Source organism: Pristiophorus japonicus, unplaced genomic scaffold (genome assembly GCF_044704955.1).
Source record: "Pristiophorus japonicus isolate sPriJap1 unplaced genomic scaffold, sPriJap1.hap1 HAP1_SCAFFOLD_207, whole genome shotgun sequence".
Lineage (NCBI taxonomy): Eukaryota > Metazoa > Chordata > Chondrichthyes > Pristiophoridae > Pristiophorus > Pristiophorus japonicus.
This window is the reverse complement of record NW_027251767.1, coordinates 1,131,809-1,158,894: the sequence shown is the minus strand read 5'-3', so window position 1 is coordinate 1,158,894 and position 27,086 is coordinate 1,131,809. Positions and strand designations below refer to the sequence as shown.

General features: G+C 48.8%; 17 non-coding genes across 17 annotated transcripts; all 17 read left to right on the top strand.

Moving 5' to 3' along the window:
- Positions 1–1,251: 1,251 nt before the first annotated feature.
- Positions 1,252–1,343, top strand: trnay-gua (transfer RNA tyrosine (anticodon GUA)). Its single transcript is given in 2 exon segments — positions 1,252–1,288; positions 1,308–1,343. It is a non-coding gene; the product is annotated as a tRNA-Tyr (tRNA).
- A 1,301-nt stretch (positions 1,344–2,644) lies between these two features.
- trnal-cag (transfer RNA leucine (anticodon CAG)) lies at positions 2,645–2,723 on the top strand. The gene is given in 2 exon segments: positions 2,645–2,681; positions 2,688–2,723. It is a non-coding gene; the product is annotated as a tRNA-Leu (tRNA).
- A 1,331-nt stretch (positions 2,724–4,054) lies between these two features.
- trnay-gua (transfer RNA tyrosine (anticodon GUA)) lies at positions 4,055–4,146 on the top strand. The gene is given in 2 exon segments: positions 4,055–4,091; positions 4,111–4,146. It is a non-coding gene; the product is annotated as a tRNA-Tyr (tRNA).
- A 1,331-nt stretch (positions 4,147–5,477) lies between these two features.
- On the top strand, positions 5,478–5,569 carry trnay-gua (transfer RNA tyrosine (anticodon GUA)). Its single transcript is given in 2 exon segments — positions 5,478–5,514; positions 5,534–5,569. It is a non-coding gene; the product is annotated as a tRNA-Tyr (tRNA).
- A 1,331-nt stretch (positions 5,570–6,900) lies between these two features.
- Positions 6,901–6,992, top strand: trnay-gua (transfer RNA tyrosine (anticodon GUA)). The gene is given in 2 exon segments: positions 6,901–6,937; positions 6,957–6,992. It is a non-coding gene; the product is annotated as a tRNA-Tyr (tRNA).
- Positions 6,993–8,293: 1,301 nt separating this feature from the next.
- On the top strand, positions 8,294–8,372 carry trnal-cag (transfer RNA leucine (anticodon CAG)). Its single transcript is given in 2 exon segments — positions 8,294–8,330; positions 8,337–8,372. It is a non-coding gene; the product is annotated as a tRNA-Leu (tRNA).
- Positions 8,373–9,703: 1,331 nt separating this feature from the next.
- trnay-gua (transfer RNA tyrosine (anticodon GUA)) lies at positions 9,704–9,795 on the top strand. The gene is given in 2 exon segments: positions 9,704–9,740; positions 9,760–9,795. It is a non-coding gene; the product is annotated as a tRNA-Tyr (tRNA).
- A 1,331-nt stretch (positions 9,796–11,126) lies between these two features.
- On the top strand, positions 11,127–11,218 carry trnay-gua (transfer RNA tyrosine (anticodon GUA)). Its single transcript is given in 2 exon segments — positions 11,127–11,163; positions 11,183–11,218. It is a non-coding gene; the product is annotated as a tRNA-Tyr (tRNA).
- A 1,330-nt stretch (positions 11,219–12,548) lies between these two features.
- Positions 12,549–12,640, top strand: trnay-gua (transfer RNA tyrosine (anticodon GUA)). The gene is given in 2 exon segments: positions 12,549–12,585; positions 12,605–12,640. It is a non-coding gene; the product is annotated as a tRNA-Tyr (tRNA).
- A 1,331-nt stretch (positions 12,641–13,971) lies between these two features.
- trnay-gua (transfer RNA tyrosine (anticodon GUA)) lies at positions 13,972–14,063 on the top strand. Its single transcript is given in 2 exon segments — positions 13,972–14,008; positions 14,028–14,063. It is a non-coding gene; the product is annotated as a tRNA-Tyr (tRNA).
- A 1,331-nt stretch (positions 14,064–15,394) lies between these two features.
- On the top strand, positions 15,395–15,486 carry trnay-gua (transfer RNA tyrosine (anticodon GUA)). Its single transcript is given in 2 exon segments — positions 15,395–15,431; positions 15,451–15,486. It is a non-coding gene; the product is annotated as a tRNA-Tyr (tRNA).
- Positions 15,487–16,787: 1,301 nt separating this feature from the next.
- trnal-cag (transfer RNA leucine (anticodon CAG)) lies at positions 16,788–16,866 on the top strand. The gene is given in 2 exon segments: positions 16,788–16,824; positions 16,831–16,866. It is a non-coding gene; the product is annotated as a tRNA-Leu (tRNA).
- Positions 16,867–18,197: 1,331 nt separating this feature from the next.
- trnay-gua (transfer RNA tyrosine (anticodon GUA)) lies at positions 18,198–18,289 on the top strand. Its single transcript is given in 2 exon segments — positions 18,198–18,234; positions 18,254–18,289. It is a non-coding gene; the product is annotated as a tRNA-Tyr (tRNA).
- Positions 18,290–19,620: 1,331 nt separating this feature from the next.
- Positions 19,621–19,712, top strand: trnay-gua (transfer RNA tyrosine (anticodon GUA)). The gene is given in 2 exon segments: positions 19,621–19,657; positions 19,677–19,712. It is a non-coding gene; the product is annotated as a tRNA-Tyr (tRNA).
- A 1,331-nt stretch (positions 19,713–21,043) lies between these two features.
- Positions 21,044–21,122, top strand: trnal-cag (transfer RNA leucine (anticodon CAG)). The gene is given in 2 exon segments: positions 21,044–21,080; positions 21,087–21,122. It is a non-coding gene; the product is annotated as a tRNA-Leu (tRNA).
- A 1,331-nt stretch (positions 21,123–22,453) lies between these two features.
- Positions 22,454–22,545, top strand: trnay-gua (transfer RNA tyrosine (anticodon GUA)). Its single transcript is given in 2 exon segments — positions 22,454–22,490; positions 22,510–22,545. It is a non-coding gene; the product is annotated as a tRNA-Tyr (tRNA).
- A 1,331-nt stretch (positions 22,546–23,876) lies between these two features.
- Positions 23,877–23,968, top strand: trnay-gua (transfer RNA tyrosine (anticodon GUA)). Its single transcript is given in 2 exon segments — positions 23,877–23,913; positions 23,933–23,968. It is a non-coding gene; the product is annotated as a tRNA-Tyr (tRNA).
- Positions 23,969–27,086: the final 3,118 nt, after the last annotated feature.

The window sequence follows — 27,086 nt, the reverse complement described above, 5'->3', positions numbered from 1 at the left end:
AGCAGGACACCACTTTTCTCGTCTCAAACCTGAATGCACTCTGCATCCACCTTCACACAGCTGTTATGCTTGAGCATTTGTGTCTGCTCACCAGCACAGAGTTTTTTTAAATTTCAAAATTTGCATATAAAAATTTGTACAGTCCATTCAAAAGCAGTTCAGTACATTTAGCTGCGGTCAGCAATCCCATACACTACATTTGGGTGCTGACGGCAGTTCCGTTCAATACATTTCCTTGCTTTTCAGTTCAAGTACAATTCGGTACAATATGGGATACATTGTAGTACATTCAACAAACTGCAGAGCAGCAACACTTCAAAGCACTCAGCACTCCCTTTCAGGCAAAACAAGTTGGCCATCAGTCAGACAGCGCTGTCGCCTGCTCCCTCACACACAGGGCGGCCGCTACTTTCCGGTCACCTCGCTTCCCTTCCACGGTCTCGTGCTCTTCTCGGCTTCTTTCTTCGTTACTGTGGCTTCGCGTCCTGCTGTTGCTCGCTCGCTGCTGCTCCGCAATGTCGATTGGATACAAGGAGTGGGCCAGTTCTCTGATGGTCGTGGAGCAGCTTGGAGACGAGTGCGAAAAGGCGACTGTGAAGCAAATGAGGGAAACCTGCAAGAAGCTACTGGGGAATTAGCTCAAATGGTAGAGCGCTCGCTTAGCATGTGAGAGGTAGCGGGATCGATGCCTGCACTCTCCACTCTGCTTTTGGCTCAGAGCAATTCTCCAGAAAGAAATGTGGTCTCACGTGTCACTGAGTTCACGCCAGATGGGTCAAAGCACAGCAAACCTTTTTCTGCCATGTCATAATCAAGACGTCTTGATTTTTGCAAAGATGGATATATGAGGCGAGAGAAGCCAAAAGAACGACTTGCGAGCATTGATTGCTTTTCTGAGCATTTGACTCAGGACCTTCGATTGAGCAGACTGATATGCTGCCTGCTGCGCGAAGAAGGCACTTGCCATGCAAGCGGCCAGGCAGCACGACCAAGTCGGGCAGCTTGCAAGGTCTTTAAATTCAGAATGCGCAGCTTGCAAAAAATCTGCGAGCCTGATAAGAAGTCAAAGCTACACTCTTGTGATTGTTAGTCACACGCGTTTTCCAGGCTGTAAAGAGTAGCTGGCGGTTGACAGTCCCACCGCGCTGCAGCATGGGCTGGCACTGAAGACGCACAGGCCACGCCACGAGTCCAGATGCGTCAACATGCTCACGGAAAACAATCATCGAACAGAAAAATCTTTGGCGCTTCCCTTCGATACCTCAGTTGGTAGAGCGGAGGACTGTAATGGAATACTCAGCAAAGTCATCCTTAGGTCGCTGGTTCAATTCCGGCTCGAAGGAGCTAGTGTACTTTTGGATTGAGCAGCAATTCGCTCAAACCAGTTCTCATCACTTTATGGTGCATCATGTTGCCACGAAGGAGCAGGACACCACTTTTCTCGTCTCAAACCTGAATGCACTCTGCATCCACCTTCACACAGCTGTTATGCTTGAGCATTTGTGTCTGCTCACGAGCACAGAGTTTTTTTAAATTTCAAGATTTGCATATAAAAATTTGTACAGTCCATTCAAAAGCAGTTCAGTACATTTAGCTGCGGTCAGCAATCCCATACACTACATTTGGGTGCTGACGGCAGTTCCGTTCGATACATTTCCTTGCTTTTCAGTTCAAGTACAATTCGGTACAATATGGGATACATTGTAGTACATTCAACAAACTGCAGAGCAGCAACACTTCAAAGCACTCAGCACTCCCTTTCAGGCAAAACAAGTTGGCTATCAGTCAGACAGCGCTGTCGCCTGCTCCCTCACACACAGGGCGGCCGCTACTTTCCGGTCACCTCGTTTCCCTTCCACGGTCTCGTGCTCTTCTCGGCTTCTTTCTTCGTTACTGTGGCTTCGCGTCCTGCTGTTGCTCGCTCGCTGCTGCTCCGCAATGTCGATTGGATACAAGGAGTGGGCCAGTTCTCTGATGGTCGTGGAGCAGCTTGGAGACGAGTGCGAAAAGGCGACTGAGAAGCAAATGAGGGAAACCTGCAAGAAGCTACTGGGGAATTAGTTCAAATGGTAGAGCGCTCGCTTAGCATGCGAGAGGTAGGGGGATTGATGCCTGCATTCTCCACTCTGCTTTTGGCTCAGAGCAATTCTCCAGAAAGAAATGTGGTCTCACGTGTCACTGAGTTCACGCCAGATGGGTCATAAGCAAGACGTCTTGATTTTTGCAAAGATGGATATATGAGGCGAGAGAAGCCAAAAGAACGACTTGCGAGCATTGATTGCTTTTCTGAGCATTTGACTCAGGACCTTCGATTGAGCAGACTGATATGCTGCCTGCTGCGCGAAGAAGGCACTTGCCATGCAAGCGGCCAGGCAGCACGACCAAGTCGGGCAGCTTGCAAGGTCTTTAAATTCAGAATGCGCAGCTTGCAAAAAATCTGCGAGCCTGATAAGAAGTCAAAGCTACACTCTTGTGATTGTTAGTCACACGCGTTTTCCAGGCTGTAAAGAGTAGCTGGCGGTTGACAGTCCCACCGCGCTGCAGCATGGGCTGGTACTGAAGACGCACAGGCCACGCCACGAGTCCAGATGCGTCAACATGCTCACGGAAAACAATCATCGCACAGTAAAATCTTTGGCGGTTCCCTTCGATAGCTCAGTTGGTAGAACGGAGGACTCAGCAAAGTCATCCTTAGGTCGCTGGTTCAATTCCGGCTCGAAGGAGCTAGTGTACTTTTGGATTAAGCAGCAATTCGCTCAAACCAGTTCTCATCACTTTATGGTGCATCATGTTGCCACGAAGGAGCAGGACACCACTTTTCTCGTCTCAAACCTGAATGCACTCTGCATCCACCTTCACACAGCTGTTATGCTTGAGCATTTGTGTCTGCTCACCAGCACAGAGTTTTTTTAAATTTCAAAATTTGCATATAAAAATTTGTACAGTCCATTCAAAAGCAGTTCAGTACATTTAGCTGCGGTCAGCAATCCCATACACTACATTTGGGTGCTGACGGCAGTTCCGTTCGATACATTTCCTTGCTTTTCAGTTCAAGTACAATTCGGTACAATATGGGATACATTGTAGTACATTCAACAAACTGCAGAGCAGCAACACTTCAAAGCACTCAGCACTCCCTTTCAGGCAAAACAAGTTGGCCATCAGTCAGACAGCGCTGTCGCCTGCTCCCTCACACACAGGGCGGCCGCTACTTTCCGGTCACCTCGCTTCCCTTCCACGGTCTCGTGCTCTTCTCGGCTTCTTTCTTCGTTACTGTGGCTTTGCGTCCTGCTGTTGCTCGCTCGCTGCTGCTCCGCAATGTCGATTGGATACAAGGAGTGGGCCAGTTCTCTGATGGTCGTGGAGCAGCTTGGAGACGAGTGCGAAAAGGCGACTGAGAAGCAAATGAGGGAAACCTGCAAAAAGCTACTGGGGAATTAGCTCAAATGGTAGAGCGCTCGCTTAGCATGTGAGTGATAGGGGGATCGATGCCTGCATTCTCCACTCTGCTTTTGGCTCAGAGCAATTCTCCAGAAAGAAATGTGGTCTCATGTGTCACTGAGTTCACGCCAGATGGGTCAAAGCACAGCAAACCTTTTTCTGCCATGTCATAAGCAAGACGTCTTGATTTTTGCAAAGATGGATATATGAGGCGAGAGAAGCCAAAAGAACGACTTGCGAGCATTGATTGCTTTTCTGAGCATTTGACTCAGGACCTTCGATTGAGCAGACTGATATGCTGCCTGCTGCGCGAAGAAGGCACTTGCCATGCAAGCGGCCAGGCAGCACGACCAAGTCGGGCAGCTTGCAAGGTCTTTAAATTCAGAATGCGCAGCTTGCAAAAAATCTGCGAGCCTGATAAGAAGTCAAAGCTACGCTCTTGTGATTGTTAGTCACACGCGTTTTCCAGGCTGTAAAGAGTAGCTGGCGGTTGACAGTCCCACCGCGCTGCAGCATGGGCTGGTACTGAAGACGCACAGGCCACGTCACGAGTCCAGATGCGTCAACATGCTCACGGAAAACAATCATCGCACAGAAAAATCTTTGGCGCTTCCCTTCGATAGCTCAGTTGGTAGAGCGGAGGACTGTAGTGGAATATTCAGCAAAGTCATCCTTAGGTCGCTGGTTCAATTCCGGCTCGAAGGAGCTAGTGTACTTTTGGATTAAGCAGCAATTCGCTCAAACCAGTTCTCATCACTTTATGGTGCATCATGTTGCCACGAAGGAGCAGGACACCACTTTTCTCGTCTCAAACCTGAATGCACTCTGCATCCACCTTCACACAGCTGTTATGCTTGAGCATTTGTGTCTGCTCACCAGCACAGAGTTTTTTTAAATTTCAAAATTTGCATATAAAAATTTGTACAGTCCATTCAAAAGCAGTTCAGTACATTTAGCTGCGGTCAGCAATCCCATACACTACATTTGGGTGCTGACGGCAGTTCCGTTCAATACATTTCCTTGCTTTTCAGTTCAAGTACAATTCGGTACAATATGGGATACATTGTAGTACATTCAACAAACTGCAGAGCAGCAACACTTCAAAGCACTCAGCACTCCCTTTCAGGCAAAACAAGTTGGCCATCAGTCAGACAGCGCTGTCGCCTGCTCCCTCACACACAGGGCGGCCGCTACTTTCCGGTCACCTCGCTTCCCTTCCACGGTCTCGTGCTCTTCTCGGCTTCTTTCTTCGTTACTGTGGCTTTACGTCCTGCTGTTGCTCGCTCGCTGCTGCTCCGCAATGTCGATTGGATACAAGGAGTGGGCCAGTTCTCTGATGGTCGTGGAGCAGCTTGGAGACGAGTGCGAAAAGGCGACTGAGAAGCAAATGAGGGAAACCTGCAAGAAGCTACTGGGGAATTAGCTCAAATGGTAGAGCGCTCGCTTAGCATGTGAGTGATAGGGGGATCGATGCCTGCATTCTCCACTCTGCTTTTGGCTCAGAGCAATTCTCCAGAAAGAAATGTGGTCTCACGTGTCACTGAGTTCACGCCAGATGGGTCAAAGCACAGCAAACCTTTTTCTGCCATGTCATAAGCAAGACGTCTTGATTTTTGCAAAGATGGATATATGAGGCGAGAGAAGCCAAAAGAACGACTTGCGAGCATTGATTGCTTTTCTGAGCATTTGACTCAGGACCTTCGATTGAGCAGACTGATATGCTGCCTGCTGCGCGAAGAAGGCACTTGCCATGCAAGCGGCCAGGCAGCACGACCAAGTCGGGCAGCTTGCAAGGTCTTTAAATTCAGAATGCGCAGCTTGCAAAAAATCTGCGAGCCTGATAAGAAGTCAAAGCTACACTCTTGTGATTGTTAGTCACACGCGTTTTCCAGGCTGTAAAGAGTAGCTGGCGGTTGACAGTCCCACCGCGCTGCAGCATGGGCTGGCACTGAAGACGCACAGGCCACGCCACGAGTCCAGATGCGTCAACATGCTCACGGAAAACAATCATCGAACAGAAAAATCTTTGGCGCTTCCCTTCGATAGCTCAGTTGGTAGAGCGGAGGACTGTAGTGGAATACTCAGCAAAGTCATCCTTAGGTCGCTGGTTCAATTCCGGCTCGAAGGAGCTAGTGTACTTTTGGATTGAGCAGCAATTCGCTCAAACCAGTTCTCATCACTTTATGGTGCATCATGTTGCCACGAAGGAGCAGGACACCACTTTTCTCGTCTCAAACCTGAATGCACTCTGCATCCACCTTCACACAGCTGTTATGCTTGAGCATTTGTGTCTGCTCACCAGCACAGAGTTTTTTTAAATTTCAAAATTTGCATATAAAAATTTGTACAGTCCATTCAAAAGCAGTTCAGTACATTTAGCTGCGGTCAGCAATCCCATACACTACATTTGGGTGCTGACGGCAGTTCCGTTCGATACATTTCCTTGCTTTTCAGTTCAAGTACAATTCGGTACAATATGGGATACATTGTAGTACATTCAACAAACTGCAGAGCAGCAACACTTCAAAGCACTCAGCACTCCCTTTCAGGCAAAACAAGTTGGCTATCAGTCAGACAGCGCTGTCGCCTGCTCCCTCACACACAGGGCGGCCGCTACTTTCCGGTCACCTCGCTTCCCTTCCACGGTCTCGTGCTCTTCTCGGCTTCTTTCTTCGTTACTGTGGCTTCGCGTCCTGCTGTTGCTCGCTCGCTGCTGCTCCGCAATGTCGATTGGATACAAGGAGTGGGCCAGTTCTCTGATGGTCGTGGAGCAGCTTGGAGACGAGTGCGAAAAGGCGACTGTGAAGCAAATGAGGGAAACCTGCAAGAAGCTACTGGGGAATTAGCTCAAATGGTAGAGCGCTCGCTTAGCATGTGAGAGGTAGCGGGATCGATGCCTGCACTCTCCACTCTGCTTTTGGCTCAGAGCAATTCTCCAGAAAGAAATGTGGTCTCACGTGTCACTGAGTTCACGCCAGATGGGTCAAAGCACAGCAAACCTTTTTCTGCCATGTCATAAGCAAGACGTCTTGATTTTTGCAAAGATGGATATATGAGGCGAGAGAAGCCAAAAGAACGACTTGCGAGCATTGATTGCTTTTCTGAGCATTTGACTCAGGACCTTCGATTGAGCAGACTGATATGCTGCCTGCTGCGCGAAGAAGGCACTTGCCATGCAAGCGGCCAGGCAGCACGACCAAGTCGGGCAGCTTGCAAGGTCTTTAAATTCAGAATGCGCAGCTTGCAAAAAATCTGCGAGCCTGATAAGAAGTCAAAGCTACACTCTTGTGATTGTTAGTCACACGCGTTTTCCAGGCTGTAAAGAGTAGCTGGCGGTTGACAGTCCCACCGCGCTGCAGCATGGGCTGGCACTGAAGACGCACAGGCCACGCCACGAGTCCAGATGCGTCAACATGCTCACGGAAAACAATCATCGAACAGAAAAATCTTTGGCGCTTCCCTTCGATAGCTCAGTTGGTAGAGCGGAGGACTGTAGTGGAATACTCAGCAAAGTCATCCTTAGGTCGCTGGTTCAATTCCGGCTCGAAGGAGCTAGTGTCCTTTTGGATTGAGCAGCAATTCGCTCAAACCAGTTCTCATCACTTTATGGTGCATCATGTTGCCACGAAGGAGCAGGACACCACTTTTCTCGTCTCAAACCTGAATGCACTCTGCATCCACCTTCACACAGCTGTTATGCTTGAGCATTTGTGTCTGCTCACCAGCACAGAGTTTTTTTAAATTTCAAAATTTGCATATAAAAATTTGTACAGTCCATTCAAAAGCAGTTCAGTACATTTAGCTGCGGTCAGCAATCCCATACACTACATTTGGGTGCTGACGGCAGTTCCGTTCGATACATTTCCTTGCTTTTCAGTTCAAGTACAATTCGGTACAATATGGGATACATTGTAGTACATTCAACAAACTGCAGAGCAGCAACACTTCAAAGCACTCAGCACTCCCTTTCAGGCAAAACAAGTTGGCTATCAGTCAGACAGCGCTGTCGCCTGCTCCCTCACACACAGGGCGGCCGCTACTTTCCGGTCACCTCGTTTCCCTTCCACGGTCTCGTGCTCTTCTCGGCTTCTTTCTTCGTTACTGTGGCTTCGCGTCCTGCTGTTGCTCGCTCGCTGCTGCTCCGCAATGTCGATTGGATACAAGGAGTGGGCCAGTTCTCTGATGGTCGTGGAGCAGCTTGGAGACGAGTGCGAAAAGGCGACTGAGAAGCAAATGAGGGAAACCTGCAAGAAGCTACTGGGGAATTAGTTCAAATGGTAGAGCGCTCGATTAGCATGCGAGAGGTAGGGGGATTGATGCCTGCATTCTCCACTCTGCTTTTGGCTCAGAGCAATTCTCCAGAAAGAAATGTGGTCTCACGTGTCACTGAGTTCACGCCAGATGGGTCATAAGCAAGACGTCTTGATTTTTGCAAAGATGGATATATGAGGCGAGAGAAGCCAAAAGAACGACTTGCGAGCATTGATTGCTTTTCTGAGCATTTGACTCAGGACCTTCGATTGAGCAGACTGATATGCTGCCTGCTTCGCGAAGAAGGCACTTGCCATGCAAGCGGCCAGGCAGCACGACCAAGTCGGGCAGCTTGCAAGGTCTTTAAATTCAGAATGCGCAGCTTGCAAAAAATCTGCGAGCCTGATAAGAAGTCAAAGCTACACTCTTGTGATTGTTAGTCACACGCGTTTTCCAGGCTGTAAAGAGTAGCTGGCGGTTGACAGTCCCACCGCGCTGCAGCATGGGCTGGTACTGAAGACGCACAGGCCACGCCACGAGTCCAGATGCGTCAACATGCTCACGGAAAACAATCATCGCACAGTAAAATCTTTGGCGGTTCCCTTCGATAGCTCAGTTGGTAGAACGGAGGACTCAGCAAAGTCATCCTTAGGTCGCTGGTTCAATTCCGGCTCGAAGGAGCTAGTGTACTTTTGGATTAAGCAGCAATTCGCTCAAACCAGTTCTCATCACTTTATGGTGCATCATGTTGCCACGAAGGAGCAGGACACCACTTTTCTCATCTCAAACCTGAATGCACTCTGCATCCACCTTCACACAGCTGTTATGCTTGAGCATTTGTGTCTGCTCACCAGCACAGAGTTTTTTTAAATTTCAAAATTTGCATATAAAAATTTGTACAGTCCATTCAAAAGCAGTTCAGTACATTTAGCTGCGGTCAGCAATCCCATACACTACATTTGGGTGCTGACGGCAGTTCCGTTCGATACATTTCCTTGCTTTTCAGTTCAAGTACAATTCGGTACAATATGGGATACATTGTAGTACATTCAACAAACTGCAGAGCAGCAACACTTCAAAGCACTCAGCACTCCCTTTCAGGCAAAACAAGTTGGCCATCAGTCAGACAGCGCTGTCGCCTGCTCCCTCACACACAGGGCGGCCGCTACTTTCCGGTCACCTCGCTTCCCTTCCACGGTCTCGTGCTCTTCTCGGCTTCTTTCTTCGTTACTGTGGCTTTGCGTCCTGCTGTTGCTCGCTCGCTGCTGCTCCGCAATGTCGATTGGATACAAGGAGTGGGCCAGTTCTCTGATGGTCGTGGAGCAGCTTGGAGACGAGTGCGAAAAGGCGACTGAGAAGCAAATGAGGGAAACCTGCAAAAAGCTACTGGGGAATTAGCTCAAATGGTAGAGCGCTCGCTTAGCATGTGAGTGATAGGGGGATCGATGCCTGCATTCTCCACTCTGCTTTTGGCTCAGAGCAATTCTCCAGAAAGAAATGTGGTCTCATGTGTCACTGAGTTCACGCCAGATGGGTCAAAGCACAGCAAACCTTTTTCTGCCATGTCATAAGCAAGACGTCTTGATTTTTGCAAAGATGGATATATGAGGCGAGAGAAGCCAAAAGAACGACTTGCGAGCATTGATTGCTTTTCTGAGCATTTGACTCAGGACCTTCGATTGAGCAGACTGATATGCTGCCTGCTGCGCGAAGAAGGCACTTGCCATGCAAGCGGCCAGGCAGCACGACCAAGTCGGGCAGCTTGCAAGGTCTTTAAATTCAGAATGCGCAGCTTGCAAAAAATCTGCGAGCCTGATAAGAAGTCAAAGCTACACTCTTGTGATTGTTAGTCACACGCGTTTTCCAGGCTGTAAAGAGTAGCTGGCGGTTGACAGTCCCACCGCGCTGCAGCATGGGCTGGTACTGAAGACGCACAGGCCACGTCACGAGTCCAGATGCGTCAACATGCTCACGGAAAACAATCATCGCACAGAAAAATCTTTGGCGCTTCCCTTCGATAGCTCAGTTGGTAGAACGGAGGACTGTAGTGGAATATTCAGCAAAGTCATCCTTAGGTCGCTGGTTCAATTCCGGCTCGAAGGAGCTAGTGTACTTTTGGATTAAGCAGCAATTCGCTCAAACCAGTTCTCATCACTTTATGGTGCATCATGTTGCCACGAAGGAGCAGGACACCACTTTTCTCGTCTCAAACCTGAATGCACTCTGCATCCACCTTCACACAGCTGTTATGCTTGAGCATTTGTGTCTGCTCACCAGCACAGAGTTTTTTTAAATTTCAAAATTTGCATATAAAAATTTGTACAGTCCATTCAAAAGCAGTTCAGTACATTTAGCTGCGGTCAGCAATCCCATACACTACATTTGGGTGCTGACGGCAGTTCCGTTCGATACATTTCCTTGCTTTTCAGTTCAAGTACAATTCGGTACAATATGGGATACATTGTAGTACATTCAACAAACTGCAGAGCAGCAACACTTCAAAGCACTCAGCACTCCCTTTCAGGCAAAACAAGTTGGCTATCAGTCAGACAGCGCTGTCGCCTGCTCCCTCACACACAGGGCAGCTGCTACTTTCCGGTCACCTCGCTTCCCTTCCACGGTCTCGTGCTCTTCTCGGCTTCTTTCTTCGTTACTGTGGCTTCGCGTCCTGCTGTTGCTCGCTCGCTGCTGCTCCGCAATGTCGATTGGATACAAGGAGTGGGCCAGTTCTCTGATGGTCGTGGAGCAGCTTGGAGACGAGTGCGAAAAGGCGACTGAGAAGCAAATGAGGGAAACCTGCAAAAAGCTACTGGGGAATTAGCTCAAATGGTAGAGCGCTCGCTTAGCATGTGAGTGATAGGGGGATCGATGCCTGCATTCTCCACTCTGCTTTTGGCTCAGAGCAATTCTCCAGAAAGAAATGTGGTCTCATGTGTCACTGAGTTCACGCCAGATGGGTCAAAGCACAGCAAACCTTTTTCTGCCATGTCATAAGCAAGACGTCTTGATTTTTGCAAAGATGGATATATGAGGCGAGAGAAGCCAAAAGAACGACTTGCGAGCATTGATTGCTTTTCTGAGCATTTGACTCAGGACCTTCGATTGAGCAGACTGATATGCTGCCTGCTGCGCGAAGAAGGCACTTGCCATGCAAGCGGCCAGGCAGCACGACCAAGTCGGGCAGCTTGCAAGGTCTTTAAATTCAGAATGCGCAGCTTGCAAAAAATCTGCGAGCCTGATAAGAAGTCAAAGCTACACTCTTGTGATTGTTAGTCACACGCGTTTTCCAGGCTGTAAAGAGTAGCTGGCGGTTGACAGTCCCACCGCGCTGCAGCATGGGCTGGTACTGAAGACGCACAGGCCACGTCACGAGTCCAGATGCGTCAACATGCTCACGGAAAACAATCATCGCACAGAAAAATCTTTGGCGCTTCCCTTCGATAGCTCAGTTGGTAGAGCGGAGGACTGTAGTGGAATATTCAGCAAAGTCATCCTTAGGTCGCTGGTTCAATTCCGGCTCGAAGGAGCTAGTGTACTTTTGGATTAAGCAGCAATTCGCTCAAACCAGTTCTCATCACTTTATGGTGCATCATGTTGCCACGAAGGAGCAGGACACCACTTTTCTCGTCTCAAACCTGAATGCACTCTGCATCCACCTTCACACAGCTGTTATGCTTGAGCATTTGTGTCTGCTCACCAGCACAGAGTTTTTTTAAATTTCAAAATTTGCATATAAAAATTTGTACAGTCCATTCAAAAGCAGTTCAGTACATTTAGCTGCGGTCAGCAATCCCATACACTACATTTGGGTGCTGACGGCAGTTCCGTTCGATACATTTCCTTGCTTTTCAGTTCAAGTACAATTCGGTACAATATGGGATACATTGTAGTACATTCAACAAACTGCAGAGCAGCAACACTTCAAAGCACTCAGCACTCCCTTTCAGGCAAAACAAGTTGGCTATCAGTCAGACAGCGCTGTCGCCTGCTCCCTCACACACAGGGCAGCTGCTACTTTCCGGTCACCTCGCTTCCCTTCCACGGTCTCGTGCTCTTCTCGGCTTCTTTCTTCGTTACTGTGGCTTCGCGTCCTGCTGTTGCTCGCTCGCTGCTGCTCCGCAATGTCGATTGGATACAAGGAGTGGGCCAGTTCTCTGATGGTCGTGGAGCAGCTTGGAGACGAGTGCGAAAAGGCGACTGAGAAGCAAATGAGGGAAACCTGCAAAAAGCTACTGGGGAATTAGCTCAAATGGTAGAGCGCTCGCTTAGCATGTGAGTGATAGGGGGATCGATGCCTGCATTCTCCACTCTGCTTTTGGCTCAGAGCAATTCTCCAGAAAGAAATGTGGTCTCATGTGTCACTGAGTTCACGCCAGATGGGTCAAAGCACAGCAAACCTTTTTCTGCCATGTCATAAGCAAGACGTCTTGATTTTTGCAAAGATGGATATATGAGGCGAGAGAAGCCAAAAGAACGACTTGCGAGCATTGATTGCTTTTCTGAGCATTTGACTCAGGACCTTCGATTGAGCAGACTGATATGCTGCCTGCTGCGCGAAGAAGGCACTTGCCATGCAAGCGGCCAGGCAGCACGACCAAGTCGGGCAGCTTGCAAGGTCTTTAAATTCAGAATGCGCAGCTTGCAAAAAATCTGCGAGCCTGATAAGAAGTCAAAGCTACACTCTTGTGATTGTTAGTCACACGCGTTTCCAGGCTGTAAAGAGTAGCTGGCGGTTGACAGTCCCACCGCGCTGCAGCATGGGCTGGTACTGAAGACGCACAGGCCACGTCACGAGTCCAGATGCGTCAACATGCTCACGGAAAACAATCATCGCACAGAAAAATCTTTGGCGCTTCCCTTCGATAGCTCAGTTGGTAGAGCGGAGGACTGTAGTGGAATATTCAGCAAAGTCATCCTTAGGTCGCTGGTTCAATTCCGGCTCGAAGGAGCTAGTGTACTTTTGGATTAAGCAGCAATTCGCTCAAACCAGTTCTCATCACTTTATGGTGCATCATGTTGCCACGAAGGAGCAGGACACCACTTTTCTCGTCTCAAACCTGAATGCACTCTGCATCCACCTTCACACAGCTGTTATGCTTGAGCATTTGTGTCTGCTCACCAGCACAGAGTTTTTTTAAATTTCAAAATTTGCATATAAAAATTTGTACAGTCCATTCAAAAGCAGTTCAGTACATTTAGCTGCGGTCAGCAATCCTATACAGTACATTTGGGTGCTGACGGCAGTTCCGTTCAATACATTTCCTTGCTTTTCAGTTCAAGTACAATTCGGTACAATATGGGATACATTGTAGTACATTCAACAAACTGCAGAGCAGCAACACTTCAAAGCACTCAGCACTCCCTTTCAGGCAAAACAAGTTGGCCATCAGTCAGACAGCGCTGTCGCCTGCTCCCTCACACACAGGGCGGCCGCTACTTTCCGGTCACCTCGCTTCCCTTCCACGGTCTCGTGCTCTTCTCGGCTTCTTTCTTCGTTACTGTGGCTTTACGTCCTGCTGTTGCTCACTCGCTGCTGCTCCGCAATGTCGATTGGATACAAGGAGTGGGCCAGTTCTCTGATGGTCGTGGAGCAGCTTGGAGACGAGTGCGAAAAGGCGACTGAGAAGCAAATGAGGGAAACCTGCAAGAAGCTACTGGGGAATTAGCTCAAATGGTAGAGCGCTCGCTTAGCATGTGAGTGATAGGGGGATCGATGCCTGCATTCTCCACTCTGCTTTTGGCTCAGAGCAATTCTCCAGAAAGAAATGTGGTCTCACGTGTCACTGAGTTCACGCCAGATGGGTCAAAGCACAGCAAACCTTTTTCTGCCATGTCATAAGCAAGACGTCTTGATTTTTGCAAAGATGGATATATGAGGCGAGAGAAGCCAAAAGAACGACTTGCGAGCATTGATTGCTTTTCTGAGCATTTGACTCAGGACCTTCGATTGAGCAGACTGATATGCTGCCTGCTGCGCGAAGAAGGCACTTGCCATGCAAGCGGCCAGGCAGCACGACCAAGTCGGGCAGCTTGCAAGGTCTTTAAATTCAGAATGCGCAGCTTGCAAAAAATCTGCGAGCCTGATAAGAAGTCAAAGCTACACTCTTGTGATTGTTAGTCACACGCGTTTTCCAGGCTGTAAAGAGTAGCTGGCGGTTGACAGTCCCACCGCGCTGCAGCATGGGCTGGCACTGAAGACGCACAGGCCACGCCACGAGTCCAGATGCGTCAACATGCTCACGGAAAACAATCATCGAACAGAAAAATCTTTGGCACTTCCCTTCGATAGCTCAGTTGGTAGAGCGGAGGACTGTAGTGGAATACTCAGCAAAGTCATCCTTAGGTCGCTGGTTCAATTCCGGCTCGAAGGAGCTAGTGTACTTTTGGATTGAGCAGCAATTCGCTCAAACCAGTTCTCATCACTTTATGGTGCATCATGTTGCCACGAAGGAGCAGGACACCACTTTTCTCGTCTCAAACCTGAATGCACTCTGCATCCACCTTCACACAGCTGTTATGCTTGAGCATTTGTGTCTGCTCACCAGCACAGAGTTTTTTTAAATTTCAAAATTTGCATATAAAAATTTGTACAGTCCATTCAAAAGCAGTTCAGTACATTTAGCTGCGGTCAGCAATCCCATACACTACATTTGGGTGCTGACGGCAGTTCCGTTCGATACATTTCCTTGCTTTTCAGTTCAAGTACAATTCGGTACAATATGGGATACATTGTAGTACATTCAACAAACTGCAGAGCAGCAACACTTCAAAGCACTCAGCACTCCCTTTCAGGCAAAACAAGTTGGCTATCAGTCAGACAGCGCTGTCGCCTGCTCCCTCACACACAGGGCGGCCGCTACTTTCCGGTCACCTCGCTTCCCTTCCACGGTCTCGTGCTCTTCTCGGCTTCTTTCTTCGTTACTGTGGCTTCGCGTCCTGCTGTTGCTCGCTCGCTGCTGCTCCGCAATGTCGATTGGATACAAGGAGTGGGCCAGTTCTCTGATGGTCGTGGAGCAGCTTGGAGACGAGTGCGAAAAGGCGACTGTGAAGCAAATGAGGGAAACCTGCAAGAAGCTACTGGGGAATTAGCTCAAATGGTAGAGCGCTCGCTTAGCATGTGAGAGGTAGCGGGATCGATGCCTGCACTCTCCACTCTGCTTTTGGCTCAGAGCAATTCTCCAGAAAGAAATGTGGTCTCACGTGTCACTGAGTTCACGCCAGATGGGTCAAAGCACAGCAAACCTTTTTCTGCCATGTCATAAGCAAGACGTCTTGATTTTTGCAAAGATGGATATATGAGGCGAGAGAAGCCAAAAGAACGACTTGCGAGCATTGATTGCTTTTCTGAGCATTTGACTCAGGACCTTCGATTGAGCAGACTGATATGCTGCCTGCTGCGCGAAGAAGGCACTTGCCATGCAAGCGGCCAGGCAGCACGACCAAGTCGGGCAGCTTGCAAGGTCTTTAAATTCAGAATGCGCAGCTTGCAAAAAATCTGCGAGCCTGATAAGAAGTCAAAGCTACACTCTTGTGATTGTTAGTCACACGCGTTTTCCAGGCTGTAAAGAGTAGCTGGCGGTTGACAGTCCCACCGCGCTGCAGCATGGGCTGGCACTGAAGACGCACAGGCCACGCCACGAGTCCAGATGCGTCAACATGCTCACGGAAAACAATCATCGAACAGAAAAATCTTTGGCGCTTCCCTTCGATAGCTCAGTTGGTAGAGCGGAGGACTGTAGTGGAATACTCAGCAAAGTCATCCTTAGGTCGCTGGTTCAATTCCGGCTCGAAGGAGCTAGTGTCCTTTTGGATTGAGCAGCAATTCGCTCAAACCAGTTCTCATCACTTTATGGTGCATCATGTTGCCACGAAGGAGCAGGACACCACTTTTCTCGTCTCAAACCTGAATGCACTCTGCATCCACCTTCACACAGCTGTTATGCTTGAGCATTTGTGTCTGCTCACCAGCGCAGAGTTTTTTTAAATTTCAAAATTTGCATATAAAAATTTGTACAGTCCATTCAAAAGCAGTTCAGTACATTTAGCTGCGGTCAGCAATCCCATACACTACATTTGGGTGCTGACGGCAGTTCCGTTCGATACATTTCCTTGCTTTTCAGTTCAAGTACAATTCGGTACAATATGGGATACATTGTAGTACATTCAACAAACTGCAGAGCAGCAACACTTCAAAGCACTCAGCACTCCCTTTCAGGCAAAACAAGTTGGCTATCAGTCAGACAGCGCTGTCGCCTGCTCCCTCACACACAGGGCGGCCGCTACTTTCCGGTCACCTCGTTTCCCTTCCACGGTCTCGTGCTCTTCTCGGCTTCTTTCTTCGTTACTGTGGCTTCGCGTCCTGCTGTTGCTCGCTCGCTGCTGCTCCGCAATGTCGATTGGATACAAGGAGTGGGCCAGTTCTCTGATGGTCGTGGAGCAGCTTGGAGACGAGTGCGAAAAGGCGACTGAGAAGCAAATGAGGGAAACCTGCAAGAAGCTACTGGGGAATTAGTTCAAATGGTAGAGCGCTCGCTTAGCATGCGAGAGGTAGGGGGATTGATGCCTGCATTCTCCACTCTGCTTTTGGCTCAGAGCAATTCTCCAGAAAGAAATGTGGTCTCACGTGTCACTGAGTTCACGCCAGATGGGTCATAAGCAAGACGTCTTGATTTTTGCAAAGATGGATATATGAGGCGAGAGAAGCCAAAAGAACGACTTGCGAGCATTGATTGCTTTTCTGAGCATTTGACTCAGGACCTTCGATTGAGCAGACTGATATGCTGCCTGCTGCGCGAAGAAGGCACTTGCCATGCAAGCGGCCAGGCAGCACGACCAAGTCGGGCAGCTTGCAAGGTCTTTAAATTCAGAATGCGCAGCTTGCAAAAAATCTGCGAGCCTGATAAGAAGTCAAAGCTACACTCTTGTGATTGTTAGTCACACGCGTTTTCCAGGCTGTAAAGAGTAGCTGGCGGTTGACAGTCCCACCGCGCTGCAGCATGGGCTGGTACTGAAGACGCACAGGCCACGCCACGAGTCCAGATGCGTCAACATGCTCACGGAAAACAATCATCGCACAGTAAAATCTTTGGCGGTTCCCTTCGATAGCTCAGTTGGTAGAACGGAGGACTCAGCAAAGTCATCCTTAGGTCGCTGGTTCAATTCCGGCTCGAAGGAGCTAGTGTACTTTTGGATTAAGCAGCAATTCGCTCAAACCCGTTCTCATCACTTTATGGTGCATCATGTTGCCACGAAGGAGCAGGACACCACTTTTCTCGTCTCAAACCTGAATGCACTCTGCATCCACCTTCACACAGCTGTTATGCTTGAGCATTTGTGTCTGCTCACCAGCACAGAGTTTTTTTAAATTTCAAAATTTGCATATAAAAATTTGTACAGTCCATTCAAAAGCAGTTCAGTACATTTAGCTGCGGTCAGCAATCCCATACACTACATTTGGGTGCTGACGGCAGTTCCGTTCGATACATTTCCTTGCTTTTCAGTTCAAGTACAATTCGGTACAATATGGGATACATTGTAGTACATTCAACAAACTGCAGAGCAGCAACACTTCAAAGCACTCAGCACTCCCTTTCAGGCAAAACAAGTTGGCCATCAGTCAGACAGCGCTGTCGCCTGCTCCCTCACACACAGGGCGGCCGCTACTTTCCGGTCACCTCGCTTCCCTTCCACGGTCTCGTGCTCTTCTCGGCTTCTTTCTTCGTTACTGTGGCTTTGCGTCCTGCTGTTGCTCGCTCGCTGCTGCTCCGCAATGTCGATTGGATACAAGGAGTGGGCCAGTTCTCTGATGGTCGTGGAGCAGCTTGGAGACGAGTGCGAAAAGGCGACTGAGAAGCAAATGAGGGAAACCTGCAAAAAGCTACTGGGGAATTAGCTCAAATGGTAGAGCGCTCGCTTAGTATGTGAGTGATAGGGGGATCGATGCCTGCATTCTCCACTCTGCTTTTGGCTCAGAGCAATTCTCCAGAAAGAAATGTGGTCTCATGTGTCACTGAGTTCACGCCAGATGGGTCAAAGCACAGCAAACCTTTTTCTGCCATGTCATAAGCAAGACGTCTTGATTTTTGCAAAGATGGATATATGAGGCGAGAGAAGCCAAAAGAACGACTTGCGAGCATTGATTGCTTTTCTGAGCATTTGACTCAGGACCTTCGATTGAGCAGACTGATATGCTGCCTGCTGCGCGAAGAAGGCACTTGCCATGCAAGCGGCCAGGCAGCACGACCAAGTCGGGCAGCTTGCAAGGTCTTTAAATTCAGAATGCGCAGCTTGCAAAAAATCTGCGAGCCTGATAAGAAGTCAAAGCTACACTCTTGTGATTGTTAGTCACACGCGTTTTCCAGGCTGTAAAGAGTAGCTGGCGGTTGACAGTCCCACCGCGCTGCAGCATGGGCTGGTACTGAAGACGCACAGGCCACGTCACGAGTCCAGATGCGTCAACATGCTCACGGAAAACAATCATCGCACAGAAAAATCTTTGGCGCTTCCCTTCGATAGCTCAGTTGGTAGAGCGGAGGACTGTAGTGGAATATTCAGCAAAGTCATCCTTAGGTCGCTGGTTCAATTCCGGCTCGAAGGAGCTAGTGTACTTTTGGATTAAGCAGCAATTCGCTCAAACCAGTTCTCATCACTTTATGGTGCATCATGTTGCCACGAAGGAGCAGGACACCACTTTTCTCGTCTCAAACCTGAATGCACTCTGCATCCACCTTCACACAGCTGTTATGCTTGAGCATTTGTGTCTGCTCACCAGCACAGAGTTTTTTTAAATTTCAAAATTTGCATATAAAAATTTGTACAGTCCATTCAAAAGCAGTTCAGTACATTTAGCTGCGGTCAGCAATCCCATACACTACATTTGGGTGCTGACGGCAGTTCCGTTCAATACATTTCCTTGCTTTTCAGTTCAAGTACAATTCGGTACAATATGGGATACATTGTAGTACATTCAACAAACTGCAGAGCAGCAACACTTCAAAGCACTCAGCACTCCCTTTCAGGCAAAACAAGTTGGCCATCAGTCAGACAGCGCTGTCGCCTGCTCCCTCACACACAGGGCGGCCGCTACTTTCCGGTCACCTCGCTTCCCTTCCACGGTCTCGTGCTCTTCTCGGCTTCTTTCTTCGTTACTGTGGCTTTACGTCCTGCTGTTGCTCGCTCGCTGCTGCTCCGCAATGTCGATTGGATACAAGGAGTGGGCCAGTTCTCTGATGGTCGTGGAGCAGCTTGGAGACGAGTGCGAAAAGGCGACTGAGAAGCAAATGAGGGAAACCTGCAAGAAGCTACTGGGGAATTAGCTCAAATGGTAGAGCGCTCGCTTAGCATGTGAGTGATAGGGGGATCGATGCCTGCATTCTCCACTCTGCTTTTGGCTCAGAGCAATTCTCCAGAAAGAAATGTGGTCTCACGTGTCACTGAGTTCACGCCAGATGGGTCAAAGCACAGCAAACCTTTTTCTGCCATGTCATAAGCAAGACGTCTTGATTTTTGCAAAGATGGATATATGAGGCGAGAGAAGCCAAAAGAACGACTTGCGAGCATTGATTGCTTTTCTGAGCATTTGACTCAGGACCTTCGATTGAGCAGACTGATATGCTGCCTGCTGCGCGAAGAAGGCACTTGCCATGCAAGCGGCCAGGCAGCACGACCAAGTCGGGCAGCTTGCAAGGTCTTTAAATTCAGAATGCGCAGCTTGCAAAAAATCTGCGAGCCTGATAAGAAGTCAAAGCTACACTCTTGTGATTGTTAGTCACACGCGTTTTCTAGGCTGTAAAGAGTAGCTGGCGGTTGACAGTCCCACCGCGCTGCAGCATGGGCTGGCACTGAAGACGCACAGGCCACGCCACGAGTCCAGATGCGTCAACATGCTCACGGAAAACAATCATCGAACAGAAAAATATTTGGCGCTTCCCTTCGATAGCTCAGTTGGTAGAGCGGAGGACTGTAGTGGAATACTCAGCAAAGTCATCCTTAGGTCGCTGGTTCAATTCCGGCTCGAAGGAGCTAGTGTACTTTTGGATTGAGCAGCAATTCGCTCAAACCAGTTCTCATCACTTTATGGTGCATCATGTTGCCACGAAGGAGCAGGACACCACTTTTCTCGTCTCAAACCTGAATGCACTCTGCATCCACCTTCACACAGCTGTTATGCTTGAGCATTTGTGTCTGCTCACCAGCACAGAGTTTTTTTAAATTTCAAAATTTGCATATAAAAATTTGTACAGTCCATTCAAAAGCAGTTCAGTACATTTAGCTGCGGTCAGCAATCCCATACACTACATTTGGGTGCTGACGGCAGTTCCGTTCGATACATTTCCTTGCTTTTCAGTTCAAGTACAATTCGGTACAATATGGGATACATTGTAGTACATTCAACAAACTGCAGAGCAGCAACACTTCAAAGCACTCAGCACTCCCTTTCAGGCAAAACAAGTTGGCTATCAGTCAGACAGCGCTGTCGCCTGCTCCCTCACACACAGGGCGGCCGCTACTTTCCGGTCACCTCGCTTCCCTTCCACGGTCTCGTGCTCTTCTCGGCTTCTTTCTTCGTTACTGTGGCTTCGCGTCCTGCTGTTGCTCGCTCGCTGCTGCTCCGCAATGTCGATTGGATACAAGGAGTGGGCCAGTTCTCTGATGGTCGTGGAGCAGCTTGGAGACGAGTGCGAAAAGGCGACTGAGAAGCACATGAGGGAAACCTGCAAGAAGCTACTGGGGAATTAGCTCAAATGGTAGAGCGCTCGCTTAGCATGTGAGTGATAGGGGGATCAATGCCTGCATTCTTCACTCTGCTTTTGGCTCAGAGCAATTCTCCAGAAAGAAATGTGGTCTCACGTGTCACTGAGTTCACGCCAGATGGGTCAAAGCACAGCAAACATTTTTCTGCCATGTCATAAGCAAGACGTCTTGATTTTTGCAAAGATGGATATATGAGGCGAGAGAAGCCAAAAGAACGACTTGCGAGCATTGATTGCTTTTCTGAGCATTTGACTCAGGACCTTCGATTGAGCAGACTGATATGCTGCCTGCTGCGCGAAGAAGGCACTTGCCATGCAAGCGGCCAGGCAGCACGACCAAGTCGGGCAGCTTGCAAGGTCTTTAAATTCAGAATGCGCAGCTTGCAAAAAATCTGCGAGCCTGATAAGAAGTCAAAGCTACACTCTTGTGATTGTTAGTCACACGCGTTTTCCAGGCTGTAAAGAGTAGCTGGCGGTTGACAGTCCCACCGCGCTGCAGCATGGGCTGGTACTGAAGACGCACAGGCCACGCCACGAGTCCAGATGCGTCAACATGCTCACGGAAAACAATCATCGCACAGTAAAATCTTTGGCGGTTCCCTTCGATAGCTCAGTTGGTAGAACGGAGGACTCAGCAAAGTCATCCTTAGGTCGCTGGTTCAATTCCGGCTCGAAGGAGCTAGTGTACTTTTGGATTAAGCAGCAATTCGCTCAAACCAGTTCTCATCACTTTATGGTGCATCATGTTGCCACGAAGGAGCAGGACACCACTTTTCTCGTCTCAAACCTGAATGCACTCTGCATCCACCTTCACACAGCTGTTATGCTTGAGCATTTGTGTCTGCTCACCAGCACAGAGTTTTTTTAAATTTCAAAATTTGCATATAAAAATTTGTACAGTCCATTCAAAAGCAGTTCAGTACATTTAGCTGCGGTCAGCAATCCCATACACTACATTTGGGTGCTGACGGCAGTTCCGTTCGATACATTTCCTTGCTTTTCAGTTCAAGTACAATTCGGTACAATATGGGATACATTGTAGTACATTCAACAAACTGCAGAGCAGCAACACTTCAAAGCACTCAGCACTCCCTTTCAGGCAAAACAAGTTGGCCATCAGTCAGACAGCGCTGTCGCCTGCTCCCTCACACACAGGGCGGCCGCTACTTTCCGGTCACCTCGCTTCCCTTCCACGGTCTCGTGCTCTTCTCGGCTTCTTTCTTCGTTACTGTGGCTTTGCGTCCTGCTGTTGCTCGCTCGCTGCTGCTCCGCAATGTCGATTGGATACAAGGAGTGGGCCAGTTCTCTGATGGTCGTGGAGCAGCTTGGAGACGAGTGCGAAAAGGCGACTGAGAAGCAAATGAGGGAAACCTGCAAAAAGCTACTGGGGAATTAGCTCAAATGGTAGAGCGCTCGCTTAGCATGTGAGTGATAGGGGGATCGATGCCTGCATTCTCCACTCTGCTTTTGGCTCAGAGCAATTCTCCAGAAAGAAATGTGGTCTCATGTGTCACTGAGTTCACGCCAGATGGGTCAAAGCACAGCAAACCTTTTTCTGCCATGTCATAAGCAAGACGTCTTGATTTTTGCAAAGATGGATATATGAGGCGAGAGAAGCCAAAAGAACGACTTGCGAGCATTGATTGCTTTTCTGAGCATTTGACTCAGGACCTTCGATTGAGCAGACTGATATGCTGCCTGCTGCGCGAAGAAGGCACTTGCCATGCAAGCGGCCAGGCAGCACGACCAAGTCGGGCAGCTTGCAAGGTCTTTAAATTCAGAATGCGCAGCTTGCAAAAAATCTGCGAGCCTGATAAGAAGTCAAAGCTACACTCTTGTGATTGTTAGTCACACGCGTTTTCCAGGCTGTAAAGAGTAGCTGGCGGTTGACAGTCCCACCGCGCTGCAGCATGGGCTGGTACTGAAGACGCACAGGCCACGTCACGAGTCCAGATGCGTCAACATGCTCACGGAAAACAATCATCGCACAGAAAAATCTTTGGCGCTTCCCTTCGATAGCTCAGTTGGTAGAGCGGAGGACTGTAGTGGAATATTCAGCAAAGTCATCCTTAGGTCGCTGGTTCAATTCCGGCTCGAAGGAGCTAGTGTACTTTTGGATTAAGCAGCAATTCGCTCAAACCAGTTCTCATCACTTTATGGTGCATCATGTTGCCACGAAGGAGCAGGACACCACTTTTCTCGTCTCAAACCTGAATGCACTCTGCATCCACCTTCACACAGCTGTTATGCTTGAGCATTTGTGTCTGCTCACCAGCACAGAGTTTTTTTAAATTTCAAAATTTGCATATAAAAATTTGTACAGTCCATTCAAAAGCAGTTCAGTACATTTAGCTGCGGTCAGCAATCCCATACACTACATTTGGGTGCTGACGGCAGTTCCGTTCAATACATTTCCTTGCTTTTCAGTTCAAGTACAATTCGGTACAATATGGGATACATTGTAGTACATTCAACAAACTGCAGAGCAGCAACACTTCAAAGCACTCAGCACTCCCTTTCAGGCAAAACAAGTTGGCCATCAGTCAGACAGCGCTGTCGCCTGCTCCCTCACACACAGGGCGGCCGCTACTTTCCGGTCACCTCGCTTCCCTTCCACGGTCTCGTGCTCTTCTCGTCTTCTTTCTTCGTTACTGTGGCTTTACGTCCTGCTGTTGCTCGCTCGCTGCTGCTCCGCAATGTCGATTGGATACAAGGAGTGGGCCAGTTCTCTGATGGTCGTGGAGCAGCTTGGAGACGAGTGCGAAAAGGCGACTGAGAAGCAAATGAGGGAAACCTGCAAGAAGCTACTGGGGAATTAGCTCAAATGGTAGAGCGCTGGCTTAGCATGTGAGTGATAGGGGGATCGATGCCTGCATTCTCCACTCTGCTTTTGGCTCAGAGCAATTCTCCAGAAAGAAATGTGGTCTCACGTGTCACTGAGTTCACGCCAGATGGGTCAAAGCACAGCAAACCTTTTTCTGCCATGTCATAAGCAAGACGTCTTGATTTTTGCAAAGATGGATATATGAGGCGAGAGAAGCCAAAAGAACGACTTGCGAGCATTGATTGCTTTTCTGAGCATTTGACTCAGGACCTTCGATTGAGCAGACTGATATGCTGCCTGCTGCGCGAAGAAGGCACTTGCCATGCAAGCGGCCAGGCAGCACGACCAAGTCGGGCAGCTTGCAAGGTCTTTAAATTCAGAATGCGCAGCTTGCAAAAAATCTGCGAGCCTGATAAGAAGTCAAAGCTACACTCTTGTGATTGTTAGTCACACGCGTTTTCTAGGCTGTAAAGAGTAGCTGGCGGTTGACAGTCCCACCGCGCTGCAGCATGGGCTGGCACTGAAGACGCACAGGCCACGCCACGAGTCCAGATGCGTCAACATGCTCACGGAAAACAATCATCGAACAGAAAAATATTTGGCGCTTCCCTTCGATAGCTCAGTTGGTAGAGCGGAGGACTGTAGTGGAATACTCAGCAAAGTCATCCTTAGGTCGCTGGTTCAATTCCGGCTCGAAGGAGCTAGTGTACTTTTGGATTGAGCAGCAATTCGCTCAAACCAGTTCTCATCACTTTATGGTGCATCATGTTGCCACGAAGGAGCAGGACACCACTTTTCTCGTCTCAAACCTGAATGCACTCTGCATCCACCTTCACACAGCTGTTATGCTTGAGCATTTGTGTCTGCTCACCAGCACAGAGTTTTAAATTTCAAAATTTGCATATAAAAATTTGTACAGTCCATTCAAAAGCAGTTCAGTACATTTAGCTGCGGTCAGCAATCCCATACACTACATTTGGGTGCTGACGGCAGTTCCGTTCGATACATTTCCTTGCTTTTCAGTTCAAGTACAATTCGGTACAATATGGGATACATTGTAGTACATTCAACAAACTGCAGAGCAGCAACACTTCAAAGCACTCAGCACTCCCTTTCAGGCAAAACAAGTTGGCTATCAGTCAGACAGCGCTGTCGCCTGCTCCCTCACACACAGGGCGGCCGCTACTTTCCGGTCACCTCGCTTCCCTTCCACGGTCTCGTGCTCTTCTCGGCTTCTTTCTTCGTTACTGTGGCTTCGCGTCCTGCTGTTGCTCGCTCGCTGCTGCTCCGCAATGTCGATTGGATACAAGGAGTGGGCCAGTTCTCTGATGGTCGTGGAGCAGCTTGGAGACGAGTGCGAAAAGGCGACTGAGAAGCAAATGAGGGAAACCTGCAAGAAGCTACTGGGGAATTAGTTCAAATGGTAGAGCGCTCGCTTAGCATGCGAGAGGTAGGGGGATTGATGCCTGCATTCTCCACTCTGCTTTTGGCTCAGAGCAATTCTCCAGAAAGAAATGTGGTCTCACGTGTCACTGAGTTCACGCCAGATGGGTCAAAGCACAGCAAACCTTTTTCTGCCATGTCATAAGCAAGACGTCTTGATTTTTGCAAAGATGGATATATGAGGCGAGAGAAGCCAAAAGAACGACTTGCGAGCATTGATTGCTTTTCTGAGCATTTGACTCAGGACCTTCGATTGAGCAGACTGATATGCTGCCTGCTGCGCGAAGAAGGCACTTGCCATGCAAGCGGCCAGGCAGCACGACCAAGTCGGGCAGCTTGCAAGGTCTTTAAATTCAGAATGCGCAGCTTGCAAAAAATCTGCGAGCCTGATAAGAAGTCAAAGCTACACTCTTGTGATTGTTAGTCACACGCGTTTTCCAGGCTGTAAAGAGTAGCTGGCGGTTGACAGTCCCACCGCGCTGCAGCATGGGCTGGTACTGAAGACGCACAGGCCACGCCACGAGTCCAGATGCGTCAACATGCTCACGGAAAACAATCATCGCACAGTAAAATCTTTGGCGGTTCCCTTCGATAGCTCAGTTGGTAGAACGGAGGACTCAGCAAAGTCATCCTTCGGTCGCTGGTTCAATTCCGGCTCGAAGGAGCTAGTGTACTTTTGGATTAAGCAGCAATTCGCTCAAACCAGTTCTCATCACTTTATGGTGCATCATGTTGCCACGAAGGAGCAGGACACCACTTTTCTCGTCTCAAACCTGAATGCACTCTGCATCCACCTTCACACAGCTGTTATGCTTGAGCATTTGTGTCTGCTCACCAGCACAGAGTTTTTTTAAATTTCAAAATTTGCATATAAAAATTTGTACAGTCCATTCAAAAGCAGTTCAGTACATTTAGCTGCGGTCAGCAATCCCATACACTACATTTGGGTGCTGATGGCAGTTCCGTTCGATACATTTCCTTGCTTTTCAGTTCAAGTACAATTCGGTACAACATGGGATACATTGTAGTACATTCAACAAACTGCAGAGCAGCAACACTTCAAAGCACTCAGCACTCCCTTTCAGGCAAAACAAGTTGGCTATCAGTCAGACAGCGCTGTCGCCTGCTCCCTCACACACAGGGCAGCTGCTACTTTCCGGTCACCTCGCTTCCCTTCCACGGTCTCGTGCTCTTCTCGGCTTCTTTCTTCGTTACTGTGGCTTCGCGTCCTGCTGTTGCTCGCTCGCTGCTGCTCCGCAATGTCGATTGGATACAAGGAGTGGGCCAGTTCTCTGATGGTCGTGGAGCAGCTTGGAGACGAGTGCGAAAAGGCGACTGAGAAGCAAATGAGGGAAACCTGCAAAAAGCTACTGGGGAATTAGCTCAAATGGTAGAGCGCTCGCTTAGCATGTGAGTGATAGGGGGATCGATGCCTGCATTCTCCACTCTGCTTTTGGCTCAGAGCAATTCTCCAGAAAGAAATGTGGTCTCATGTGTCACTGAGTTCACGCCAGATGGGTCAAAGCACAGCAAACCTTTTTCTGCCATGTCATAAGCAAGACGTCTTGATTTTTGCAAAGATGGATATATGAGGCGAGAGAAGCCAAAAGAACGACTTGCGAGCATTGATTGCTTTTCTGAGCATTTGACTCAGGACCTTCGATTGAGCAGACTGATATGCTGCCTGCTGCGCGAAGAAGGCACTTGCCATGCAAGCGGCCAGGCAGCACGACCAAGTCGGGCAGCTTGCAAGGTCTTTAAATTCAGAATGCGCAGCTTGCAAAAAATCTGCGAGCCTGATAAGAAGTCAAAGCTACACTCTTGTGATTGTTAGTCACACGCGTTTTCCAGGCTGTAAAGAGTAGCTGGCGGTTGACAGTCCCACCGCGCTGCAGCATGGGCTGGTACTGAAGACGCACAGGCCACGCCACGAGTCCAGATGCGTCAACATGCTCACGGAAAACAATCATCGCACAGTAAAATCTTTGGCGGTTCCCTTCGATAGCTCAGTTGGTAGAACGGAGGACTCAGCAAAGTCATCCTTCGGTCGCTGGTTCAATTCCGGCTCGAAGGAGCTAGTGTACTTTTGGATTAAGCAGCAATTCGCTCAAACCAGTTCTCATCACTTTATGGTGCATCATGTTGCCACGAAGGAGCAGGACACCACTTTTCTCGTCTCAAACCTGAATGCACTCTGCATCCACCTTCACACAGCTGTTATGCTTGAGCATTTGTGTCTGCTCACCAGCACAGAGTTTTTTTAAATTTCAAAATTTGCATATAAAAATTTGTACAGTCCATTCAAAAGCAGTTCAGTACATTTAGCTGCGGTCAGCAATCCCATACACTACATTTGGGTGCTGATGGCAGTTCCG